Consider the following 24,673-nt stretch of genomic DNA (forward strand, 5'->3'; position numbering starts at 1 on the left):
CCAAAAATATAAAAGCAGCTGAGATTTGATTATTCTTTTCCAGATACTCAATTAAATTAAGAATTTGTCTCACATATTTCATATATCTTCCAGTTATAAATCCAGACTGATCACTATGAATTAATTGCTTCATAACATGCATTAATCTATTTGCCAGTATTTTTGCAAATGTTATTAAAAGGTTAATTTTATGAATGCGTTATTGGATTCTTAACCCTTAACATCTGTAATGTCCAATACTTTTTTACAACTCTTCTGAATCTTCCCAAGTAAAAGTAATATGCAGATTATAACACATAGCACTGTTCTCTGAAATGCAAGACTTTAAAAAAAGAAATATTTCATTAATTTACAAGAGGACCAGTGAAAAACGTCAGATTTATTTCTAATTCCTCAGTTATGGGTTTTGTATTATTGAGTCTCTAAATTCAAACTGTTTTTAATCTTATGATCGACAATAGTACTTGAGTTTCTCTCCGCCTTTCTCTTTCTCTAAATCAGCCTTGAAACAATTTTCAAGTCCTTCACAGGCTCTATTTTCTGAGGGATGCTTCATGATAGCCAAATGAAGCCACTGAAGGTGATGTTTCCATCACTCCTACCACCTAGGACCGTGGTGGCAAACCTATGACACACGTGCCACAGGTGGTACACAGAGCCCTCTGTGTAGGCACGCACACGGTCAATTTCAACTTCTCGTGGGAAAAAAAAGATCTCGCAAAGTTGGAATTGATTGATTAAACTTTTTAGTCCCACCCAGTGTGCTGTTACCACACCACGCCCACCCAATGGGCCACGGCCACCCAGCACCCGACGATACATAACTGGGTTTTGGGTTGCAGTTTGGGCACTCGGTCTCTAAAAGGTTGGCCATCACTGATCTAGGAAAAATAGTTAACTGTCCCTCTTAAATGAAAGATTTCCCACCCTCTGGTCAGCTCTTGAGTGAAGTGTTCAAAATAGAAAGATGCAACATTTATCTCTGTGACCTGTGGTGAGGACTATATCGGGGATTTTTGTTCCCTGTTTTGAGTATTAGTCCACCCTTAATATAAATATTTGTGTTATATTAAGTGATTACTATCTATTATCTATTAAGCATTTATGCTTTTCCTGTTTTTCTGGAGGAATTTTCTCCTCCACATTTCAGCATTTTTCCTTCCTGTCATTTCTTTAAATATTTCCTCCCACAGACTTTATATAGATGCTTCCAGCCACCCCTCCACACTCAGATGGGATATTTTAGGCCCTTCACACTCAGATGGGATATTTTAGGTGATTGAAGGTCTCTCCTGTTCAAGATTATTTACAGATATTTTAGGTGCTTAGGTGCTGGAGAAGTTTCCTTCTCAAAGTTTTCTAAGGAATCTTGAAGCCATTTTGCCAGAACTGGTCTGGATTCTTAAGAAAATGAGAGGTTTTCTAAAGATCCTTGAAGCCATTATAATATATTTTGCATAGGTCCTTCAGCAGATTCCTTCTTGAAATTCTCTGCTGTTTTTTTAAGCCATCCATTACTTAGGCTTCCTCAAAACTCCACCTTGGACTTCTGTAGATCCTGCAAGCCTTTAATACAGGGGTAGTCAACCTTTTTATACCTACTGCCCACTTTTGTATCTCAGTAGTAAAATTTTCTAACCGCCCACTGGTTCCACAGTAATGGTGATTTATAAAGTAGGGAAGTAACTTTACTTTATAAAATTTATAAAGCAGAGTTATAGCAAGTTAAAGCATATAATAATAATTACTTACCAAATATTTTATGTCAGACTTTCGCTAAGTTTGGCAGAATAAATCTTTATAAAACAATTTACTGTAGTTAAATCTATCTTTTTATTTATACTTTGCATACATAGAAGCAGGAAGTCTGATGAAATTACATTTAATTAATTAAATTATTAATGAGATCCCTGAAGCTGATGCTGCGAAACTAAATACTAGATATCTGGCTCAATTTTTGTAAGGAACAAACGAAGGTCTCCTCTTTCGGAAATATTCAGGCAGTTTCTTTCTTTGGTCATAATATGATTAATAGCACTAAAGCCTGATTCCACAAGATATGAGGTAGGGAAAGGTATCAATAAACTGAATATCGTTTTCCACATATTTGGATATGAGGCAGGCATTTTTTTACTTTGCCATAGGTTTTCATATCCACCACTATCGAATTTATGTTTACTTTCTTCATCATATCTAATTTCTAACAGTTCTTGGTAAGTTGTATCTTCAATATTTGCGGTAAAAGGATTTTTCATCCAGTCATACACCTTCAATTTCAAAATTTCAAATCGTTTTTCCATGTCCAATTTAAGCTCGTTGAGGTGGTTACTGAATCTGTCAATATCCTCTGGAGTTACATCATCTTTTATAGATGATAATTCAGGAAACTGATGAAATTCTCTCTTCAATAGATTATAACGAAATAGTTCAAGTTTGTCAATAAATAATGACACAATACTTTGGCAACCTATAAGAGTTTTATTAGCTCCTTGAAGCTGCAAATTGACATCATGAAATCTCTTGAAAATATCTGCCAAATAAAAGGCATCATTCTTTACTGTTTTTAACTGTTGACACAGATTGGTCTCATTATTACTTTCAAAAAATTGTATGACACTATCATATAATGCTACAAAACGAGCCAAAGATGTACCCTTTGATAGCCACCGAACTTCTGTGTGCAAAAGTAACGTAATAAAATCTTCATTATTGTCCTGGCAAAACTGTCGAAACATTCTATCATTTTTTGCATTGGATTTGATCTTGTTTATGGCTTGAATTATTATAGTTAATGATGAATGGAGAGTTGTACTTACATGTTTTCCTACAAGATGTTGTCTGTGCACCACACAATGAATACATAAAACTTTTGGCACTTCTTTCTTCAAATAAGCAACAGATCCACGATAGCAACCTACCATTGATGGTGCTCCATCAGTAGCGCATGCAACAATATTATTCAAAGGAATATTATTTTTTGTAAAGTATGATTTCACAGTATTAAATATAGATAATCCTTTTGTATCTGTAATGAGATTTATTGCGAATAGCATTTCTTCTTGTAATGTATTGTTTTCATCAAAATAAAATACATATGCCATCAATAAAGCACTATTATCTGCAGTGGTAGACTCGTCCAATTGCATGGAAAATGAAGAGTTTTGGAGAATACTTACCAGTTTTTTTTCAACATTAACTGCCATTTCATCAATTCATCGCTTTATTGTTCTATCGCTTAGGGACAACGTTTTTAAATTTTCAGGTATATCCTGATGCATTACTATTGAAATAAATTCTTTTATACAGGGTATTATTATAGTTTCTTTGATATTATAGTTTTTACCACTTTTTGCAATTAATTGTGAAATGCGATAAGTGGAAATTAATCCATCTTTGTTCGCTGCATGTTGTTTCTTAAATGATGCAACGATTGTTGAACGATTTTGAATTTTTTTATATATTTCCTGAAAATATTAAATGGGCTTGTTCTTATCATTTGAATGCTTTGTAGAAAGATGTTCTCGCAATCAACTTGGCTTCATTGCCTCATTGGATAATGTTTTATGACACAATAAACACATTGGATGTTGTTTATTTACAACAGATTCTATGAAACCCATCTTCAGATACTCTGGCAAATAACCACGAGCGTATTTCTTTTTTGGAGACCTGCACTCACAATATTTTGTTTGAAGCTGTAGGCACGTGCTCACTCTCACAAATCTAACTGGGCAAGCAGGAATGAATAGAAGGCCTTTATAGCTTCTACCTTGTTCATGAGGGAATGCCTAGTGGAGTCTGGTTTGCCCCCGATCTGTGCCTGTTACAGAAGGATGAAGAGAGAGCCTCGTTCTTGTCAGAGGTGCCTGAAACATCTATGACTGAGGGCTCTGTGTGGCTCTCAAAATGGCGGCCGCACCAAAATTAGCGGCCGTGTGTATTTCGGCCAGGCCTTCCCAGCCTTGAGGGGCCCTGAGGGAAAGCTTGTTGTTCGTTGTGTCTTTAATTTCCACCCTCCAGAGCTGAAAATGAGGCACTTGCGGTTTTATCTCGTTGCGCACCCTCTGCTGCGATCTGGATCGTCGAGGAAGTCAACGGGAGCCTTGCGACGACGGCACGCTTTGGCAAGGCTGTCTGGCCTCCGCAGGGGGTCGCCTAGCTGAGGCTAACATCCCGCACCTGCTGGAAAGCTCTATGAGCTGATCGGAGAGCTCGATGGATCCGAAAATTTAAACGGCTCGAATTGAACCCCTACCGCCCACCATGAAAGCTGGAACGCCCACTAGTGGGCGGTAGGGACCAGGTTTAGTACCACTGCTTTAATAGATTCCTGAATGCCTGGATGGATTGCTTTAGTGCTTGCTCCTCAAGGTTATACATATTTCAACCCATTTTTTGTGTCTTGTTTAGACGATTCAAGACTTTCCCTTTCCAGATTTTTCAAGGACTGTTGAATCCATTTTTCTAGAACTGGTCTAAGTTCTTCAGAAAATAAGAGGCTTTTTAAGGCTTCTTAAGGTTCTCTATTGATTATTCAAGCCATCCCTTTCTTAGGCTGCTTTGAGGATCTGCCTGAGATTTTTGTAGATCTTGAATGCCTTGAATAGATTCTTCAAGCCATTCCTGCACATTTTCTTTGATATGATTTGTGCAAACATTTGGCCAACAGGCATCCCTGCCCACGAGCAACATCAAGGTGACCACACCTACTTTGGCCACACCCACCCAGTCTGCCATGACCACCACAGCCACGCCCACCCAATGGGCCACACTCACCCGGCACCCGATGATATGTAAGTGGATTTTGGGTTGCAGTTTGGGCACTCGGTCTCCAAAAGGTTCGCCACCACTGACTTATATCCTCATTTATATCCTGATTTTCTATAATGCAAAAGAAATTTGAGGCAAACTCACACTTAAAACTTTTTTTAAAAACCCTTGTAAAATCCAATAAAAGTCTGAACTAGCAAAAGGAAACCAGTTGTGATATATGTTCTTTTCCATTTTTTTTCCTACTGTGCCCGAATACTTCCACATATTAGGAGGGAACTAAGGAAAATTTAATATGAAATTTTGAAAGGGAAGTCAGAATTGCTACCTAAAAATATCTCATCTGTTCATTTTTTTCCCTTGACACAGAACTGCTGTTTCTTCCAACGTAGGAAGTGAATGGTATCAATAAACTCCTTTCTCTCAACATCAGAGTCCACCAATTGATGAGAAATTATGACTTTCTGTCAAATGTCAAAATGACAGTGAAAATAGCCCAACTGGTTTCTTTTACTTGAATTGAGAAGGGTAAAAAAAAGTGGAGATTATGAAAGAAACATAATCTGCAACTTCTAGCCTATCCTAGAGCCTGAATAGGCAGGGGTTCCCCAAATCTTGGTCTGGGATATAGCCATCCTCTCTTTCCTGGGATGGCATTGTCTCTTTTTTCTGAAGGAGTGCAGCTGTCATGGTTCTAACAGATGAAACTCTTCTAAGAACTTTGAGGCATTGTTTACCTTAAAGAACCTTTATTCGAGCAGCATAGCTTCCGCACGTACATAGTTGAAGTCAAAATCTGACTTCCCCTCCCTTCAGCACATTGATCAAAGCACAATTCCCTCCACAACTAACAGTCATAAATCACAGTCTCCGATTAGTTTGAAATGCTGGCTTTCCACCCAGTTTTCTCTCCCACCATGCCTTATCATCTCTTATTACAATATTGTATGTCTAACTAACTCCCATCACATTCCTTCCCCTCCCCCAGCATCATCTAATTCTAAGAGTAAAGCATAAGAAAGAAAAAGGCTGCATCTCCATATGTTGTCAAAGCAAGAACATCCAATGTTAGCAGTGTTGACAGCAGCCTCTTTAGCTGCTTCATCATTTGTTGCCTCTCAGTCCTTCTGAGCTCCTGGAACCCCTGTCCATCCCCACAGCACTCCAATTTAACCTCCTCTCCTTGGGACTACATACTTAGGACCTCTCTAATTCCAGGGGCAAGGTGCGGGCCAGCCAGGGGAATGCTGTTAATGGAGCAGGCTACATTTTTGTTTGTTTTCTGTAAGAGGTTCCTGGTTATCTCCATCTACTTATGAATCCTGTAACCAAGAAATATGTTCGCACTTCTGAGCTTGTCTATCACCAATGATTGCTTATATTTTTATGCAATTACAAACTGTTATGTCAAGATAGACCTGTGGATAAAAAGGAGAGGGAAAAAGACAGAGTGATGCCATCCTCAGTTTAATGGGGTAGCTCTGGAGCAGGGGTCCTCAAACTTTTTAAACAGGGCCAGTTCATTGTCTCTCAGACTGTTGGGGGGGCGGACTACAGTTTGGAAAAATTAATGATTATAGAACAATGTAAAATCAAGTATAAAGTGAAGAAAAATGAATCGGTTAATTATTTGAATGAGTTTTTAAGTGAAGAAAATATACAAGGGGATACTTTTTAAAATTTGTGAGAGGGAAGTGGAATATATTTTTAGGTTTTTTATTACTAAAAATGTTTGAGTTAATTATTTGTCTATATTTGAATATTTTCTTCTGGGTCCATTTTTTTTTACTTGTACCAAACAAATTCCTATGCACACTGCAAATATCTTATTTGTAGTGCAAAAAAACAGGAACAAACAATACAATATTTAAAATGAAAATAATTTTAATTAACATAAGCTTATTAGTATTTCAGTGGGAAGTATGGGCCTGCTTTTGACTTATGAGATAGTCAGTGTCCGGTTCCATATTTGTCACTGCTAGTCATAACAAGTGATGCAAGTGCGCGTAAGTTAGTCTGGATCTGGTTGGAAATTTCAGATGTTTCATTTGGGAAAAAGTCTGTTCACAGACATACGTCCTGCCAAAGATGGTTGCCATTTTAAGTGCATGGTTCCTGAGGTTAAAATATGTCTTAGAAGGGAGAGATGCATAGAAATTAGTAAGGCTGCTTGACTTGAATATGTCTTTCAGAGAGTCACAATTCTGTAGTTTGGCCAATTCCATTTAGTAAATTGGATTAACAATTTCAATATCAATAGAAAATGGGTTCCGGAAAAGCTGTATGTCCTGTTCTTTGTTCATTTTTAACAATTATTTGTTGGTAGACTTCAAATTGTGTCTTTGTGTCCGACATTTATTCATTTAATTTATCAAAATTACTTTTTGTCTCTTCATGGTTTTTTTATTGATTCTTGAATTAATTTTAGTGTAATTTGCATCTCATTTTGAGCAATGCTTATTTTCTCACACTGTAACATTGTTTCAATAGATCCCTAGCTTGTTGGGCTGGATGTTCCAATAGAGGGTGCAGAGGAAGTCTTTTTCATAAGTCTGGTGAGATTTGATGCACTCATTTTTCAAGCCAACTATCTTAGGCTAAAACCGAACCGTAAAAAGAGCCAACTACTTTAGGCAAAATCCAAATTCTCAAGAAAGAAAAACAAGGTAAAAAAAAAAAGAAGCCAACTATCTTAGGCTAAAATCCAACTAAAAAAATCGAGCCAACTGCTTTAGGCCAAATCCAATCCCCCAGTTAAATCACAGATGTGAAATGCCCGCTGTCTCCAAAGAATTCCTGTTTTTGTTATATCCAGAGTCAACAGATATAATTGTAGAATGTCTTTTTCTTACAAACTCACGTAAAGGCACTTTGTTTACATCAGGTATTGTTTCAAGGTCAAGCACCTTTCAAATTCTTTTATTATTTCATATTACTATAGTATTTCCTTTCACAACTAGATGTTCTCATACACTGTTTTGTCAATATCTAGTTTTAAGAGATTGTTACAAAGTTTTCTTTTAAAGTTCTTTGTAAGTTATTTACCCTAGAAATTAAATCTAAATTTTTCCCCATGTCCTGTAGGTTAAGCAGTCTTTCTTTGAATCAATCTAAGTTCGATTTTTAAGAATTCTTTTATCTTCCTTAAAATCCTTTCCCCTCCTGTAATTGCTCGCTGTTTTTAACTCCCTTCTCCCCTAGTCCTTCTGGGGTCTTTACTTCATAGCTTCTTCCCAATCAGGGGATCAACATTTCTAAGTCCAAAAGGAAAAGGAATGAAAGAACAGGCTCACCAGTTTCAGCACACTGTTGACAATCAGCTGTTTAGTGGAGTGCTATGGCTCCTTGCTTCTCTTCCAGCTAGTGATGACTTGGGCCAGTGGTGGCGAACCTATGGCACTGGTGCCAGAGGAGGCACTCGGAGCCCTCTCTGTGGGCACACATGCCATTGCCCTAGCCTTGCCTCCGCCCATGACCCCCTCCTCACCAGCAGCCTCCCTGGAGGAGAGTCGTCCCTGAGTGTGGCCCACGCAGAGGAGTGCAGCCAAGGACATGGCAGCCAGGTAGCATAGACAAGGTTCTACCCTCACGCCCCAATGTGCACAGTTGATGCTGCAGAGTGTGGGCAGAGGGCATGGCCACCGTTGCACTGTTGGGCTGCCTGGGCGATCTGCGGCAGGCCCTGGAGGCAGTGACTGGCCCTGTGGGCAGGCAGGGTGGGGCAGAGCATGGGCAGGGCAGGGGTGGAGCAGAGGCAGGCCAGTTTTTGGACACTCGGTTTCTAAAAGGTTCGCCATCACTGACATGGGCTGTCTGGACTTACCGGGCAGCCTTTCCGTCCTTTTGGAGGGTTTCTTCAGTCTGTCTGGACTGACTGTTGTCTGGTCCAGCTCCCAAAGCATCCCTCCTTCTTTGTTGTCCCTCCAGGGCAACTTTCTGACCCCTTGGGGTTGCCAGGCCAAATGAAATCAAGCTAAGAAGCTGGAGCCCCGGCTTCTTCCACCCGTCTCGTTAAATGCCAAACCGGAAGTCTGTGATGGCTCAGTATATATGGCGTGGGGACCCTTGGATGTTGTAGGTGGGGTCTCCTGCTCTTGAGGGAGGTTTGCAGTTGTGCAGGCCTTGATTAGCAGGAAATTAAAAAGTGAATGGTCAAAGAGACCGACAGGAGGGGTGGGGTCAGATGAAGTGATACCTTCGTTCTCTGACATAATCAGGCCCGATGGTTCAGCCCGTTGATTCTAGATCTGATGAAGGTTCATCCATGATATCTGGAGATTGGGAATGATACATGGATTGTGGGGGTGGCTGTAGGGCGTTGGAAGCCATGAATTGAGCCACAGCCTGGGCTATCATGGACTGAAGGTAGTCCGGATTTAGAGTCTGGTTCTCAGGAGGGCGAAGCCCTGCTGCAGTGGGGGTGAATATGGCCTGAGGGCCCAAATTAAGGGTATCCTGGCTAGTCAAGCCTGTCCCTGGAGCCGCTCTTGTGGCTGATTCTGGTTGGGAAATTCCCCTGGGGAGAGATCAGGTCCCTGGGGCTGAGGCACAATGTGAGGAAAGGGGTTCAAAAATGGACCTTCCCATTGTGCCTGTCTGACCTGGGGAAGCTGCCCTCTGTGGATTAGTGGTTTCCCTCTTTGACTTGGCTCACTTGGAATTATTCTTTCCACTTGCCTCAGTAGGATGTTTCCTCTTGGCCGGCTCATTGGTAGACTTTTCTGCCATGATGAATCTGCTTTGGGCTCAACCTCAGCAAAAACGCCCCCCCTCAGCGTTATACTTACTAAGGGAACCCAGCAGAGATGATCCGGCCCGGTGAGGGGGGTGGGCAATGGGGGGTTGGTAGGCAGTGCGTCCTTCCGGAACGAGCTTGCCCTCCCCAATCCAATCTGCCTGTGAAAGGTTCGTCAATTTTAGAGGCCTCTGCCTCAACTTGTCAAAAACTGCCTTCTGGAATGTTCCTGCAGGCAGTCTGGGCCTCTGTAAGTCTCAAAATGGCGGCCGGGAGGTGATTCAAAATGGCAGCCGCAGCTCTGCGCGCCAAAAACGGCTGTTGGAAGGAAGGCCTGTGAGGCCTGAGGCCTAAGCTGCGATGAGCCCTCGTTCCAGGGAATCGCCTGGGCTCCTAGCGCAGCAGAGGGTGTTTGAATAGTCAGCTGGGAGGTGCTGAGACTGGCCTAGGCCCGAAAAGGCCTTCAGGCCTCAGAAAGTTAGATCGTCGTCGATACTCTCTCTTTTGCCTTACAATGATCTGCAGAGGCCGAGGGACCTAAAAAGGCTCCCTCCAGGCCTGGCGACCTTAGTCGCCGCTTGCGGAGCCTCCCAGTCGATCAACGAGGCTTACCCTTGCCTCCGGAGCTGCGGGCAGTCAGCGCGTCAAAAACAAGCCCTCCGACGAACAGCTGACAGCAGGGGAATTGACCAGGCAGCAGCTGAAGTTTCGGAGCTTCCAGAGCTGCAGTCAGTTGTAAAAGTCAGACTAGAGCTTGGCTCTGTTAGCAGCAATTCAAGGAAGCTCTCAGAAGAGGGGGGGGAAAGGGTCTATGGATGCCCAGCCTGTCAGCCCGGCCGGGCAGTCAGGTGAGGATGATTCCAATCGCTGGAAATCTTCTTTATATTAATGAAATAATTAATGAAATCAATTAAATAATGAAAAATGAGGAGTTAGAACTAGGCTAACAGAATAAGAAAAAGGGAAAATACACAGTCTTCTGCTCCAGGAGCGAAGAAAAAACGCGTCTTAGAGCAAAGAGACTAAGTCTCTTTGGCACAGAGGGGGCGGTACTAAATTTCAGACTTAGTCTAATTGGAGCAGATAGATTAAGACAACCCATTCATGGGCTCTCCATCCAATCATGCTGGAGAAAGGCTTTTCTCTATGGAGCCAGTATTAAAACACCCAGACCCAGAACAACCGTTTATAATTCAAGCGGATGCTGTGGGAGCGGTGTTATTACAGAGAAATAAGGAAGGACAATTATACCCTGTGCTTATACCTTTAGAAAATTATCAGAGAGTAAGCAGAGATGGGTAGCTTGGGAGAAGGAGACCTATGTTGTACGATGTGCTCTCCTAACATGGAGGCATTTCCTAGAAGGGAGTAAAATACCCGTTCAAGTGTGGACTGATCATAAGAATGTTGAGGCTATGAAAAAAACCCCAGGAAATTCTCCCCTAAACAAGCAAGATGGTGTCAACATTTCCATCGTTTTGATTTCACTATTCATTACTTTCCTGGGGGAAAGAATTCCTGGCTGACGCATTGTCCAGATTACCCCAATATAATAGCAAGAAAGCAGAAATGACTAAACCATACTTGCACTCTTGGCAATTACCAGCTCCTGTAACCACCAGAGCCCAGTTGAGGTCTGTAGCTCCCCTTGAAAAGACTCTGTTACAGGAGTTTAAGACTGCATTATAGATCAATGAGTAGTTTCAAAACCACAATAACTTATATATGTTAAAAGATGGACTGGCATGGATTGGGAAGAAACTTTATGTCCCTGCAGCCTTAAAGCTTAAAGTAATGCAAGCAGGACATGACTTAAAAACTGCTGGACATTTTGGATTTGTAAAAACCTTACATCTCATAAAAAGGCAGTTTAGTCGGCCTGCTTTGAAAAAAGACATAGAAAGCTCCAGCTGCCCCACATGTGCAGTGGCTAGATGACGACAAGGAAAATCTCCAGGTTTGTTTCAACCAATAACAAGTCTGTCAGCACCCTGGAGAGAGATCTCTATGGATTTTATTGTAGAACTACCTGAAAATGCTGGAAACATTGTAATATGGGTTGTAATAGATTTGTTTTCTAGACAGGTGCATTTCATCCCATGCCCCAAGATCCCAACTGCAAAGACTCTTGCCAAATTCTTTGTGCAGAACATATATCATTTTCATGAAGCCCCACAATGTATAATTTCAGACAGAGGGATTCAATTCACTCTAAATTCTGGAAAGCTTTTCTGGACTTGATGGGTTCTAGTCAAGGGCTGTCATCTTCGCACCATCCCCAAACGAATGGTGGGACAGAGAGACTGAACTAGAACAATACCTGAGATGTTTCATTAATTACCAGCAAGACAATTGGTCTGACCTGTTACCGTTTGCTGAGGTGGCTTATAACAATGCTGTGCACTCCAGTACAGGTTTTACTCAATTTCAAGTAACTAATGGTTAAACATTTGTGACCATGCCTGAACTTCCTGTCAAGGAGCCTGAAATCCCCTCCTTGCAGGACTGGATTAGAGGGGCGTTGTCTTACCTGAATGCCTTTTCTCAGCATGATGATGGAGAATCCACAAGTGGGTTGTCTTAATCTTCTTGCTCCAATAAGACTAAGTCTGAAGTGTAGCTATGCCTCTGCTGTGCAAGAGCACCCCAGTTTGAGACTAAGGTGAGACACAGACATTAGTCTGACACGTGTGCTTTCCTTACACTGGAACCAGGGCCAAACTGACCCTAAAAGGGAGGGAGTGGATTCTCCATCATCATGCTAAGAAAAGGTGTTCAGGTAAGACAAGCCCCTTCTCCAGCATGATTGGATGGAGAATCCACAGGTGGGACATACCACAGCCCTGTTGTCCCTAAGGGGGGGGAATAGGTTGGGCCTGTGTCCCGCTGGTTGATTTAACATGTTGCAATACCCTGCGACCAAATGAGGCATATTTGTCAATTTTGTAATGCTTGACAAAGGATGAAGATGAGGACCATGTCGCTGCCCTACAGATCTCCCTGATAGGTGCCTGGGTGGCCCAGGCCACCGATGTAGCGGAGCCATGGGTGGAATGGGCCGTGATGTGCCCAGGAACAGTCACTAATTGTGACCAGTATGCTGGGGCGATGCAAGCCCTAATCCATCTCCCTATCGTTCAGGAAGAGACCTTCTGACCCATGGAGGAAGGTTGAAATGAAACAAACAATGTTTTGGATTTACGAAAGGCCGAAGTCTGTTTAATGTAATGTTGTAGGGCCCTGCAAACGTCCAGAGTATGCCATTGTTTCTCGAGATCATGGGAAGGGCTAGGACAGAAATTTGGTAACACCACCTCCTGGGATCTGTGGTACAACAAATTGACCTTGGGAATAAAGGAAGGATCTAGTCTGAGGGTCACCCTGTCTGCATCAAAGATGCACAGGTCCACTCTGATGGAGAGAGCGGTCAGTTCTGAAATTCACCTGGTCGACGTGACCACCACAAGAAAAGCCACCTTCATGGACAACAGTTTAAGAAAGCATGTATTAATGGGCTCGAAGGGTGGCAAGATGAGGGCCTGCAAAACCCGGTGTAGGTCCCAAGAATGATATTGGTGAACCACTGGTGGCCTGGCATTAGTCGCTCCCTTTAAAAATGACCGCACAGTAGGGTGGTGTGTCAGGGGAGCAGAATTGTCACACAGGTGCACCGTGGATAGAGCTGCGATCTGTCTGTGGATGGTGCTCAGGGATAGCCCCTTCTCCAACCTATCCATCAGGAATTCCAAAACCATCAGAACAGAGATGTCTGAAAGTTCCACCTTATGACCAGAGCACCAGGTACAGAAGCTCCTCCATGTGGCATCATAGATTCTATTCATTGAGGGGCACCTGGATTGCTGAATCATGGCATTCACCCTCAATAGCTATGAGTCTCGGGTCAAGGCCCGCCTTTCAAGTGCCAAACAGTTGGAGCCACTGTGGATCTGGATGCTGAAGTGCTCCTTGAGTAAGGGTAATACAACCTGCGGATATCCTCCATGGGGGGAGATGGAGAGCTCTACCAGGTCGGCGAAACACGTACGTCTCGGCCAATGTGGGGCAATCAGAATGTCCTCCGCCCATTTGTGTAGGATCTTGCGGATCATCGCAGGAAGGAGTGGCAAGGGAGGAAAGGCATACAGCAGGTCCCTGGGCCAGGGACTGCGGAGGCATCCATTCCTCCTGCTGCTGGAGATGGGAACCTGGAAAAGAATCTCGGGAATTGGCTGGGGAGGCAAAGAGGTCTAAGATTGGGGGACCAAACCTGAACAACCCCGGTGTCGGGCCCTGCGAGGCTGCCGGTACGGCGATCCATCACCGGTGCTCTAGTACGATCCAAAACACATGGCCTTGCTTCTCTTAGTCATCTCTGGACTCCTAAGGCCGCCGCTGATTCCCTGTTGCTAGCGGTGATACTCTGAGAGGCCGAGCGTGGGCCTGACATCTCAGCGAGGACTTCCGGGTTGATCCGCGCATGCGCATTACCACCATTGAACGAACATGTGCACAGACAACTGGGAGGTCACCTGGTAGAGCCACACATGCGCGGAGAAGGCTGAGAGACAAGCCGGATACACGAGCATGCACAGAAGCAACAATGAGGCATCCTGACAATCCCGCATGTGCACAGAGCCAGCTAATCATCGCGTTGATCGTACAGCACCTGAAGTGATTCAGAGAACCGGATGGTGGTTACTCGGGGTAATTGGGTGGGGCCAGGCAACGTAGGGTGTGGGGATGAAGGTGTGGTGTTGGGTGTGGTGGCTACTATTGCTATAAAAAGGTACTGAGGATGGATGGTTCCCAGTGCCAACTTTATGCTTGTTTACTATTGCTATTAAAGCATTGTTCTTCGTGCCTGGCGGTAGTCTATTTTGTTCCAACCACATTCCTGATCCAGGACGTCATAATAGTAAGTTGGCACTCACAATTTACTTTCTTGCGTGGTTGCTAAGACTGGATAGCTGGAAGAGCTATGAGGTGTAGGCATGGCTGAAGGAGTCCAAGGCCCCGATCCGGTGGGGGGTGTTCCGGGGCAGTCTATAGACAAAGGAACGGCTACAGAGACGGGGGTGGTGGAGGAGTTACCGGTGGTGAGACCAAAGAAGCGTATCCAGCCACCGGTAGTGGATGATGGGACAGATGCAAAGCAGAAGCCAGCCACAACATCTGCAGAGGAATGGTGGCTGAGTCCTGCCTTACAGCGTTTGGAAGTTAGCAGGCAGTTTGTGACTGGGGAGAGAGACTCTTTGTCAGCATGGAGGGAAATGCGTATCACGGGCGATGAAGAGGAGGAATGGAGCTACTCTACAGCCCCTGGACAGTACACTTTAGACGTGCTGAGGGATAGATTTGGGGAAACCGGGTTTCTACCTAAGCATGGTGGGGCCTCCGGTTCTCAGCTCCCAATGGGTTCCTCTGGGTTCCGCTTAGCAAGCCCGCGATTACGTTTGTCTCAATCCCAGCAAAGACAGGGGGGTCCAAAGCGGCACCGCACCTGTTAGCCACTCCTTTTCTTCCCCCTCTGGGTTCAGGGGACTTAGGGCATCAACCTAGCCTGGGCAGCAGTCACCAAACCGGCCAAACTGCTGCAGCATGGCCTGCAGGTATGACATGGATTCCTCCACCTATCGGAGTAACTTTCGACGGGGACCCAGATAGACTAGCCATGTTCCTGGGACACGTCCTTAGCCATATTGATCGATTTGCAGCTCAATATGCCTGCCAATGGGCTATAGTTGTGGCAGTCACTGCCAACCTACAGGGTGAGGCAGCTGCTTGGGCTGCCGATCTTTTCAGTGATCATGTCAGGGAATTAGGGGATATTGGATTGTTCCTTGATGCTTTGAGAGCCCGTTTTGAAGATCCCACACAGGTTCAACGGGCTGAAGCGGAGATTGTGGGATTAAGACAGGCAGGCCGGCCCCTACGGGAGTATATAAGAGATTTCCAGTGTGTGACCGGACGTTTAAGAACCTGGCCAGAACGGCTGTTAGTGCACCATTTCCGCAATGGTTTGGATAAAGAACTAAGGCAAGCCTGAATTGTAAGAGGGGTGCCCTGTTAGGTTACAAGACTGGTTCCGGGTAGTAACTGAATTATATGCAGGACTGCAAGAGTTTCGCTCAGTTGCAACTAGCCCACCAGCTTCTCGACTAATTGGGAATAGATCAAAGGAGTCGGGTGGCCAGCCTCCAATCAATGCACCACCTATAGCTACACCAGCCGCTAGAGGGACTTTCAGGTGTTTTCGGTGCAATCGGCCAGGCCACCGGGTTGCACAATGCCCATACCCAGCAGGAAAGAATTTGTCAACAACTCCAGGAAGGGTGGGTGTTACTCCACAGAGGACCTCAGACCAATCCAGGGTTTTGCGACAGACTGAAGAAGACACCCCTCGCCGACATCCAGGAGGGGCAATAACCCCTAGTTCCGATGTTCTGCTGGACGAATATGCTCAAGTGGATCCAGATGAGGATCCGATGATAAGCCAGCCGGTCGTACCATTTGCCATCCTGATCTCTCTGATAAGCCCTATCACCGGTCAGAGAAGGGAATGTAAGGCTCTCATAGACTCGGGGTGTACTAGATGTCTAATAAGCAAAAAAGTGGTAGAGATAGTGGGATTGAGGACCAGGAGCTTAGTACGTCCCATCAAGTTTGAGCAAGTAGATGGTTCTTTGTTGGGCGGGGCTCCAGTCACTCTAGTAACGGAACCCATACGATTGGAGATGGGGGACCACTGGGAGATTTTACGTTTCATCGTCGTGCCTTCCATGACAGAGGAAGTAATATTAGGCCTGGTCTGGCTTGATAAGTGGCGTCTCACTATTTGGTGGGAGGGAGGATACTGCCATTTACGATTGGGTGTGGGCCCTTGGCCACCAGAGGAAAATGACAGATATGAGAGCAGTCTACTGGATAGTAAGGGTGATACTAAAGAGAAGGGAAAGGAGGGAATAAAAGTAGCAGTGGAGCAAGGAGAGAGAGCGGGATTTTCCAGTTGTATATAATGACCTTGTGGAGGTGTCCAGCGAGAAAGAATGCAACGTGTTACCATCTCATCGTCCCACTGACTGCGCGATTGATATCATACCGGGAGCGAAAATGCCAAAACCACGTATGTATCCCATGACACCCCAGGAATTGGAAGAATTAAGAAAATACATCAATAAAAACCTGGCGCGTGGTTTCATACAACCAGCTAGGTCCCGGATCGCAGCCCCTGTTCTATTCCAAGAGAAAAAAGATGATGGGTTGAGACTTTGCGTAGACTTTAGAGGTCTTAATGCAGTCTGCATGGAGCATATGTATCCTTTGCCGTTAATGAAGGATATGTTAGCCCATCTAGTACAGGGAAGAATCTTTACCAAGGTGGATCTTAGGGAGGGCTATTACCGGGTTCGAATTAAGCCTGGTGATGAATGGAAAACTGCATTCAATTGTCCCTTAGGCAGTTTCCAATTCCAAGTTATGCCTTTTGGGCTACGAGGTGCTCCTGCTGTTTTCATGCAGTTGATCAATGGAGTGTTGCATGATCATTTATATCAGGGGGTCTTGGTCTATTTGGTTGATATACTAATTTACTCTAAGACCATGGAAGAACACATGCAGCTGGTTAGAGATGTTTTGCACAGATTGCTTGATGCCCAACTGTTTGTGAAATTGTCGAAATTTGTTACTTCAAAAGAACAAAAATGGGATCCTGCAACCCTGTGCCTACACCTCTAAGAAATTCACTGAGAGCGAGCGAAGATGGGCAATCTGGGAGAAAGAAGCCTTTGCAATTAGGTAGGCGCTATTGAACTGGCAACACTATCTAGAAGGGAGCAAGGTACCATTTGAGGTATGGACAGATCACAAAAACCTGGAGGCACTGAAAACTCCCCGCAAATTGTCATCAAAGCAAGTACGGTGGGCACAGTACTTTAACCGCTTCAATTTCACTCTAAAGTACATACCAGGAGGAAAGAACTTTCTAGCTGATGCGCTATCCCAGTTACCCCAGTACAAAAGCGAACGAGAGCAGGTTAACGAGGCAATTATTCCCAATCCACAAACTGCCGCTCAACTTACGCGGATTGCTGTTGGCCCCATAGGGCCTGTCGATCCCATTGCTGCTGGGCTCTCTGCTGTTGACGTGGTGCCCCCAGTTGCTGTAGGCCCCATCCGGCCTGTCGATCCCGTTGCTGCGGGGCTCTCTGCTGCTGGGCAGCGGGGGCTGGTGGTGCCCCCAGTTGCTGTTGGCCCCACCCAGCCTGCTGATCCAATGGCTGCGGGGCTCTCAGTAGTCGGTGTGGCACCCCCTGCTGCAGTTGGTTCCACTCTGCCTGCTGATCCAATGGTTGCTGGGCCCTCTGCTGCTAGGCAGTGGGGGCTGGGGGTGCCCCCTGCTGCTGCAGGCCTCCCAATGGTGGTTGTGCAAGCGGGGGTAGTAGTAGCCTTCCTTGCTGTTGGGCTGCAGGGGGTGGTGACGCCCTCTGCTGCTGTAGGCCCCTCAATGGCTGCTGGACATGTTGGGCCTCCCTTGTCTGCAAGCTCACTGGCTGTAGCTCCCCTGGCTTTGGCACTAGCCCGAGCTGTTGCAAGGCCTCTATTATTTGGTGTAGGCTTGGAGACCGCTGATCACTTATCTGTGGAATTTGCTTAATTTCACCTTGCAGCAGGGGCCCCAGGCTGGAATCTCCTCTCTGTGTGGGGCTAGAGGCTCTGGCAGGGGTCCCCAGGGGTTGAAAAGCCAATTGATCTGCAAGGAAGGGGCTGGGGGCCTCTCTCAATGGGAGTTGCTCTTCGCTCTGCACTTCTAATTCTTCAAATCTTTCTGCTAGGTATTCTAATGACCCACTGCAAGCTGCAGGTAGGTATTTCCACTCACCCGAGTCTTCAGCGATAGATGGCCGGGCAGCTCTCCACTGTTGGGAGGAAGGTGATATGTAAACATCCCTTCGCCGTGACTCACGCTCATCTGCTGGCAAGGCTGTGTGGAAACTTCCAGAGCCTTTGCTTCGCGTGTCCCAGTCTGACGACCAAATCAGCTCTCCTGATAGTTTTGGCCTTGCTCCCAGCTGTGGAGTTTGCCAGAGTTTCTTCTCCACTGTCTGGGTAGCTGGCCCTTCCCTTCCTGGAGAAGCTGCTGCTGCAGTTCCTCCTGGAGAAGCTGCGGCTGGGGGGGTGCCGGCCTCAGGCACTTTTTTCTCTTCCATGGCGAGATCTTCCCCAAATCTTTGTCAGCTATCCCTGTTAGCTTAGGGATAGTGACTGGGGTAAGGGACCCCTAAATGAATTTAAAAGTTTGTGGTTTCTGGCTTGATGACATGGTTCCAAAAGAAAGCAGATTTTCAAAGAATTTTGAGGCTTTTTCCTCTAAAAGAATCTTTTATTATTCTGCATAGCTTCGGCACTAACAAAGTTAAGCCAGAAACTGAATCCTCCCTCCCCCATGCATCTGTAACAAAGCATAACTCCCTCCTTCATTTTACAGTCATCAATCACATTCTCCAATTAATGTGAAGCGTGAGGTGCCCCTCCCGTTGCAGCTGAGCTGACCTTGGCCACACTGTGCCCAGACATTGTTATGGTTAACTTGCATAATTTCCCACCCCTTAAACTACTACTATCTGCCTTAACTCTAGAAATGCTATACGGGCTAAATAAAACAGGTTTGCTTCTTCATATATGGCAAGCAAGAACATCCGATGTTAGCAGTCTTGACACGCACATGTTTTGGGGATAGTCTTCTTGGTGTTTGTAGAACTTCTAAATTTTTGTGGTGAGTCCAGACCTCCACTTCAACAAACATGACTGATCACATAAAGCTAGTGAGAGAAGTGTTAAAGAAACTATTGAATGCCAAGCTGTATGTCAAATTGTCAAAATGTGAATTTCACCAAACCCAATTAGACTATCTTGGCTACCGAATTTCCAATGAGGGTATTGAAATGGATCCAGCCAAGGTAAAAACTATAATCGAATGGCAACCCCCAAGGACTCGCAAACAGCTCCAAAGCTTTCTGGGTTTTGCCAGCTTTTATTGTCAATTCATCCCTTCTTTTGCCGAGATTGCCCTTCCTCTTACAGAACTACTCAAAACAGGCAAAGGAGGGAAGCCACGACCGGGCCAACCACTAGCATGGACAATGAGCTGTCAAACAGCTTTTGAGAATTTAAAGAGACTATTTGCTGCTGAACCGGTTCTAAATTGCCCAGGGGAACCCTTTGTGATTCAAGCCGATGCCAGCGATGTGGTGGTTGGAGCAGTGTTACTTCAAAAGAACAAAAATGGGATCCTGCAACCCTGTGCCTACACCTCTAAGAAATTCACTGAGAGCGAGCGAAGATGGGCAATCTGGGAGAAAGAAGCCTTTGTAATTAGGTAGGCGCTATTGAACTGGCGGCACTATCTAGAAGGGAGCAAGGTACCATTTGAGGTATGGACAGATCACAAAAACCTGGAGGCACTGAAAACTCCCCGCAAATTGTCATCAAAGCAAGTACGGTGGGCACAGTACTTTAACCGCTTCAATTTCACTCTAAAGTACATACCAGGAGGAAAGAACTTTCTAGCTGATGCGCTATCCCAGTTACCCCAGTACAAAAGCGAACGAGAGCAGGTTAACGAGGCAATTATTCCCAATCCACAAACTGCCGCTCAACTTACGCCTCGCAGGGTCCCCAGTCCTGATGACCCTGGAGTGAAGAAAATAAAAGCTCCTCACTGACCAATGGTTCAAAGATAATCAAGCGTCCCTAACATGCAGAGATGGCTTGGCTTACAAAGGGGGGAAGTTATATTTGCCAGAAGCGCTCCATCTTAATGCTCTCAACCACAGCCACGATGTAAAGCAGGCTGGACACTTTGGATATTTGAAAACCCTACACCTCACCCGCCGGCAATTCTGGTGGCCGGGGCTGAAAAAGGATGTGGAAAACTATGTAAAAAGTTGTACTGTATGTGCCACAATGAAAAGAATCCCGGGGGAAACTCCTGGGTTACTGCAACCCGTGGCAGACCCTTCTCAACCCTGGGAAGAAATAGCTATGGACTTTATAGTGGACCTACCTGAAAGTAGTGGAAATACTGTCATCTGGACTGTGATAGACCTGTTCTCGAAACAGGCTCATTTCATAGCCTGCAAAGGACTCCCATCTTCCCAACGCCTGGCCAAATTGTTCCTGAAACATATCTACCGGCTGCATGGTGCCCCTAAGTGAATAATCTCAGACGGGGGTGCAATTCACAGCGAAGTTTTGGAGAAATTTCCTTACCTTGATTGGATCATCTCAAGGGTTATCATCTGTTTTTCATCCAGCCACCAATGGGGCCGCTGAAGCCGCTAACAAAATGGTGGAGCAATATCTTAGGTGCTACGTTTCCTACCAACAGACAAACTGGACTGATCTCCTCCCTTTTGCGGAGGTGGCGTACAATAATTCCGTGCACAGCAGCACCGACTACACGCCTTTCAAAGTAGCCATAGGGAAAGAGTTCAACCCAATACCTGAATATCCTCAGTTGCCCTCCGTTTCACAGACACTTGATCAATGGGTGAGAGGGTGGGAAGGAGTTTGGAAAAACACAAAAACTGCTTTAAAAAAGACTTTTGAAACCTATAAAAAGCAGGCTGATAAAAAGAGGGCTCCCCAAAGAACATTCCAAGTTGGGGAAAAGGTCTATCTGTCAACTAAATATCTACGCCTCAAATTGCCCAGCAAGAAATTGGGACCAAAATTCTTGGGGCCTTTCCCCATAGTAAAGGTCATCAACCCAGTCACAGTACAACTAAAACTCCCTAAACTGTTAGGGAAAATTCACCCAGTTTTCCATTGTAGTTTGTTGAAGCCTTATCGGGGCTCCACTTTGAGACCTCCTCCAAAGAAGGCACCTGGACCCCTCGCAGTGGCAGGGCAGACCCACTATGAGGTGAAACGTATTCTCGATTCCAGAATCTTTAGAGGGAAATTACAGTACTTAGTATAATGGAAGGGATACCCGTTGTCTGAAGCCACCTGGGTGAAGTCCATTGAAGTGAAAGCTGACAGATTAGTCAGAAAGTTTCATGTTAAACACCCCAACAAACTGAAAAATAACCCTTAACCTATACTTATGTTTATATTCCAGGGTTTGTCCTTTTTGTAAGGAGGGCCGGATGTCAAGACTGCTAACATCGGATGTTCTTGCTTGCCATATACGAAGAAGCAAACCTGTTTTATTTAGCCCGTATAGCATTTCTAGAGTTAAGGCAGATAGTAATAGTTTAAGGGGTGGGAAATTATGCAAGTTAACCATAACAATGTCTGGGCACAGTGTGGCCAAGGTCAGCTCAGCTGCAACGGGAGGGGCACCTCACGCTTCACATTAATTGGAGAATGTGATTGATGACTGTAAAATGAAGGAGTGAGTTATGCTTTGTTACAGATGCTTGGGGGAGGGAGGATTCAGTTTCTGGCTTAACTTTGTTAGTGCCGAAGCTATGCAGAATAATAAAAGATTCTTTTAGAGGAAAAAGCCTCAAAATTCTTTGAAAATCTGCTTTCTTTCGGAACCATGTCAGTGCGCTGGGCACAATATTTCAGACGTTTTAACTTTCGTCTCAAATATGTACCGGGAGGTCGCAATTTCCTAGCAGATGCTTTGTCGAGACTACCACAGTATGAAAGTAAAAGAGAAGAAATAATCCAGGCAATCCTACCCCCCTATACACAGGGAGTGGCCAAAGCAGTATCCCGCCCGGTTACTACGGACATAGAAAAAGAGTTGAGGACAGCCCTTCCACAAGACCCATGGTTCCAAAATCACCAGGGTATGTTGACCCAGCGAGAAGGTTTGGCATGGTATGGAACAAAATTGTATGTGCCTCAAGTACTGCGTGACAGTGTTCTTAAGCAATGCCATGATGTCAAACAGGCAGGGCATTTTGGGTTTTTAAAAACCCTACATCTTGCTAGGTGCCAATTCTGGTGGCCCAATTTGAGAGGTGAGTTGGAGAAGTATGTGAAAAGTTGTCCGACGTGTGCCACATCGCGTTGATCATACGGCACCTGAAGAGATTCGGAGAACCGGATGGTGGTTACTCGGGGTAATTGGGTGGGGCCAGGCAAAGTAGGGTGTAGGGAAGAAGGTGTGGTGTTGAGTGTAGTGGCTACTATTACTATAAAAAGGTACTGAGGACGGATGGTTCCCAGTGCCAACTTTATGCTTGTTTACTATTGCTATTAAAGCATTGTTCTTTGTGCCTGGCGGTGGTCTATTTTGTTCCAACTGCATTTCTGATCCAGGACGTCGTAACACCCGGCATGGTCCACAGTTGATCTACTCAATGAGTCCACCTGCTGGTTGGCCACTCCGGAGATGTGTTCCGCCCTGATGGAAGCAAGATTGTTCTCTGCCCAAGACCCCAACAATTGGGCTTCCTCCATGAGAGGCCTGGACCTGATCCCCCCTTGTATGTTCACGTGGGCCCTTGCAGCAATGTTGTCTGTAAGCACCAGGACATGTCCCGATACCCTGCTGCTGAAGTGGCGTAAGGCCAGATGTATGGCCCTGAATTCCAGCCAGTTTATGTTGTTTTTCAACTCCTCTTGGGACCACCGACCCTGAGACTTGAGATGAGCTCCCCAGCCGAAGAGGCTGGTGTCCATGGTCAGAGTAATTCTGGCAGGCTCCTTGAACTCTGTCCCCCTTGACATTGTTGGGGAGGCCCACCATCGAAGGGAGTTCAACGCCTGATGTGGAACTCGAACCTTCTGGCTGTATACAGGACACCATCTTCCCAAGGAGTTGTGACAACAAGGCTAGGGTGACCACCCTCTCCCTCCAGATCTGATGAACCAGAACCCGTATGCTGTCCCATCAGTCCTGTGACAGATAGACTGTGCAATTGTTCATGCCTATGACTGCCCCTAGATGCAGGAGATGGGTTGAGGGCACTGTATGGCTTTTCTGAAAGTTGACAGAAAACCCATGCTCCTGAAAGGTCCTGATGGCGAGGGCAAGATCCGACCGAGCTAGTTGGATGGAGGGGGACTGTATCAGTATGTCATCCAGGTAACACTGAACCCTTATTGGGATCTGTCTCAGGTGGGTAGCCAGCACTGTCAATATCTTTGTAAACACCTTGGGCACTGAGGAGAGACCGAATGGAAGGGCCCTGTATTGATAGTGCTGGTGGGCATAACAAAATCTGAGAAATTTGCAATGCCCAGGGAGAATAGGGATGTGTAAGTATGCCTCTGTTAGGTCTATTGATGTCAGGAAGTCCCCTTTTCTGATGCTGGCTAGGATCGATTGCAGCGACTGCATCTTGAACTTCCTGTACATCAGATAGTAATTTAGACCTTTTAAATCTAAAATTGCCCTCCAGCCCCCCGAGGACTTGGGAACTACAAAAAGAGTGGAGTAAAACCTTCGTCTCTTCTGGTCTTCTGGTACTGGCTCTATGGCCCGTATCTGTGACAAGTGGGAGATGGCCTCTGACATGAAGTCTGCTCTGTTCTTATTCATGGGGGTGGGGCAAGACCGAAAATGTTCCGGTGGACTGGACCAAAATTCCAGCATTAGACCCTGAGCTATGGTGTTCAAAACCCATGAGTCTGTGGTGGTGGCTGCCCATACATCGGAGTAAAGGGACAGTTGACCGCCTATGGGCGGAATGCCCTTGGAGTCACTTAGCTCATTTGAAAGGGCATCCTCCTGAGCCTCAAAAGGGCCATTTGGACTGGAATTGTGGCCTGAGTCTGGATGCAGGACAGTCCTGCTGGTGCTCCAATCTCTAGTAGAAAGGATGAGAGGTCTGGGCCCAGTACCAGTTTGAGGCTGCCCGAAAGGATTGCCTACGAAAATAATTTTGTGAAGCACCGCTGCCGGTCACTTATCCCCTTTCTTACTAGTGTTTATAAGAGTCTCGCTTTGTCCTTGCCCTCCAGCAAGTAAGGGCTGAGGACTTGGCCAAAGAGGTGTCCCCCAGTGTAAGGGTTAGTAGCCAGGTGCCACTTCACCTTGAGGTCTGCCCGCCAGTTCTTGAGCCACAAAAGTCTATGGGCTGAAATGTCTGCCGCTATGGCTCACGAAGAATATCTTGCAGCATGGGGGGAGGCGTTAGCCATATACTGGGATGTTGCCACCAACTTACCCAGGTTCTGGTGCACACGAACCTGGTCAGGAGGTAT

General features: G+C 45.4%; 1 pseudogene; it reads right to left on the reverse strand.

The window, feature by feature from the left end:
* Positions 1-7,253: 7,253 nt before the first annotated feature.
* LOC120313607 overlaps positions 7,254-24,673 on the reverse strand; it is a 56,264-nt pseudogene continuing 38,844 nt past the window's right edge.

Source organism: Crotalus tigris, unplaced genomic scaffold, assembly GCF_016545835.1.
Source record: "Crotalus tigris isolate CLP2741 ecotype Arizona unplaced genomic scaffold, ASM1654583v1 scf7180000018733.473104, whole genome shotgun sequence".
In the NCBI taxonomy this organism is placed as follows: Eukaryota; Metazoa; Chordata; class Lepidosauria; order Squamata; family Viperidae; genus Crotalus; species Crotalus tigris.